Source organism: Erinaceus europaeus, chromosome 13 (genome assembly GCF_950295315.1).
Source record: "Erinaceus europaeus chromosome 13, mEriEur2.1, whole genome shotgun sequence".
Taxonomy (NCBI): Eukaryota; Metazoa; Chordata; class Mammalia; order Eulipotyphla; family Erinaceidae; genus Erinaceus; species Erinaceus europaeus.
Window position 1 is genome coordinate 84,209,511 of NC_080174.1, and position 3,233 is coordinate 84,212,743.

Genomic DNA, 3,233 nt, shown 5'->3' on the forward strand with positions numbered 1-3,233 from the left:
AGCGCAGGTGGCGCCAAACTCAAGGACCGGCAAAAAGATCACGGTTTGAGCCCCCGGCTCCCCACCTGCAGGGGAGTCACTTCACAGGTGGTGAAACAGGTCCGCAGGTGTCTGTCTTTCTCTCCTCTTCTCTGTCTTCCCCTCCTCTCTCCATTTCTCTCTGTCTTATCCAACAACAATGACATCAATAATAACTACAACAATAAAAACAAGGGCAACAAAAGGGAATAAATAAATATAAAAAATAAATAAAATAAAATAATTTAAAAATTTAAAAAAGAAAACATTAAAAAGAAGAACTTCAAGATAGTCCCACTTTGTTGGTATGCTTCTAATTCTGCTTCTAAAACCCTTTCTGTTTCATTGGTTTAATCCCCCCTGCTTAACACTGTATTCTATTTACATAACCACTGTTAACTAAGCACCACTCTGCCTGCAGGGCATTGGTTTAATCCTCACTGGTTCACACTGTCTTTTTGCTCTGCTCCCTCTCCTAGACACACCCAGATTTCCACCAGTCTCTTTTCGCTCCACCCTCTCTATGTCACATCCTGTTTCCACCCTACTTGGCGAGTATATATATATATATAAGGACAGGATTGTGATTAGAGATGGCTTGGATTGCGCTGCGTTCCACATAAATAAAGACTGAAATGTGTACCACTCAGCCATGAGTCCCTGGTCATCTGTTTCCCGCCCGCGAAGCTAGCCTGGCATAATGGCGCCCTGAACAGGGACTGGCACCACTTTGTGAGGTTGAGGGGCTGCATTGTCAAATCTGATTCTCATCACCAAGTCCAATTCTGAGCCAATGACTGGTGCTTTTAAATGTCCAGGGACAGCCTGGGAAAATGTGTGGTGCATTTAGCATTGCATCTTTACTGCTACTTATATACATTGCTACATTCTGATGTAATAACGAGTAAGAATGTAGCAGAGTCGTGATCTGGGAGGTGACACAGTGACTAGAGTAGTGGACTTGGGAGCCTGAGGTTCCAGGTTCCATCCTCAACACCACATATGACAGGATGACGCTCTGGTTGTCTCTCTGTATCTCTCCTTCCTGCTTGCATAAATAACTGACGTTTCAGAGAATGGATCAGTGTAGTAACAGGAATATTTGAGCCCTTCTTCCTATAGGAAAAATATTGGGAGTCGGGCTGTAGCGCAGCGGGTTAAGCGCAGGTGGCGCAAAGCACAAGGACCGGCATAAGGATCCCAGTTCGAGCCCCAGTTCCCCACCTGCAGGGGAGTCGCTTCACAGGTGGTGAAGCAGGTCTGCAGGTGTCTGTCTTTCTCTCCCCCTCTCTGTCTTCCCCTCCTCTCTCCATTTCTCTCTGTCCTATCCAACAACGACAACAACAACAATAATAACTACAACAATAAAACAACAAAGGGCAACAAAAGGGAATAAATAAAATAAAAGATAAAAAAAAGAAAAATATTGGGCTTGGAAAATGTCATCTTTTGTTAAATTCCACTATTTTAAAAAAATAATTATTTATTTACTTATTCATGAGAAAGATAGGAGAGAGAGAGAGAGAAAGAACCAGACATCACTCTGGTACATTGCTGCCCAGGATTGAACTTAGGACCAATCCTTTATCCACTGCGCCACCTCCCGGACCACTCCACTATTTTTTTTTTAATTTTGAATAAAGACAGGAAGAAATTGAGAGAGAGAGAACGTTGTAGCGTCGCTTTACCACTCATGAAGCCTTCCCCCTGCAGATGAAGACCAAGGGCTTTAACCTGGGTCCTTGCAGACTATAACATGCATGTTCTCCCCCCTTTTTTCCTCTTTTGTTGTTCTTTGGTTTTGTTGGTTGTTTTGGGCATTCAAATTCAGTTGTAAAAGGGTTAGGCCAACTTAAAGCTCCTCTTTAACTGTTTAGGTACAGAAAGCTCCACTTAGAAAATATAGGAAGATTGCCATCCAAGAACTATATGGAGTGACTTATAAATGTAATCAGAAGGCACTTTCTAGCATCTAGTGCTTCGCTTCTTTGTCCAGCAGTGGGGCAGCCACAGTAGACAGCCAGCTGTCAAGACAGCCTTTATTTTAAACATCACGGTGAGGCAGAGACAGCATAGAATCATCTGAATTCAGTCTTTTCTCCTACAGCAGTCATACAAAATACATAGGGTATAAAAATAGGGTGACCTTAGGGCACCAAAGTAAAAACCCTGTGGTGAGGGGTAGACATGCAGCTTCCTGGGCCGGTGGGGGGTGGGGGTGGGTGGGTGGGATGGGACACAGTCTTTTGGTGGTGGGAATGGTGTTTATGTACACTCCTAGTAAAGTGTAGTCATAGAAATCACTAGTTAATTAATATGAGAGGGGGAAATTAATTGTATGTCTCGAAGTTTTTAAAACACAGACTGAGTCTTATAGGCTGTGTATTTGATATGCGGACTCTCTCAAAAGCCTAGACCAAGTAGATCAGAAGCAACCAATCAGAAGCAACAAGATACAGCAAACCCTGACAAAAGGACTTTTCAAAGTTAACCCAATTACCAAATATTGTGATGATAACATTAACATTGTCTTTTTGAACCCTAAGACAGCAGTAACCTCACATCTTCACTCTAGAGCCTATATTTCCCCCCAGTCCTGGAACCTTAGGATAGGGCCCAGTTTCCCGCATACCTCTCCCAATCCATATCAAATAATATTGCATCAACCGATCACAACCTAATCAACGCAATGATTGCCACCTCAACATGCTTCAGCTCAGACTGTGTCCAGAGACTTCAAGTGTGGAATGACAACCCTTCAGCTTCATTACTCGGGTGAGACCTTTCCTTTCATAGTATTCTCTAATTCCACCCCAGTTGGTTCACTTTCTAACAAAGTCCCAAAACCTAGATGTAGACCAGGTTCTGTGAGAGAGAGCATATGTTCACACGTATCCATAAACTAGTGCAAAATATATACCTGAAAGCAGAAATACACTAGAGTTTGCAGTGAGTACCCCCCTAACACTTCCTCTCCACTATTCCAAGCTTTAGGTCCATGATTGCTCAACAATTTGTTTGGCTTTGTATGTTAACTCTCTTTTCAGTCACCAGGTGCCAGATGCCATCAGGATGCCGGCCAGGCTTCCCTGGACTGAAGACCCCACCAATGTGTCCTAGAGCTCCGCTTCCCCAGAGACCCACCCTACTAGGAAAGAGAGAGGCAGACTGGGAGTATGGACCAACCAGTCAATGCCCATGTTCAGCGGGGAAGC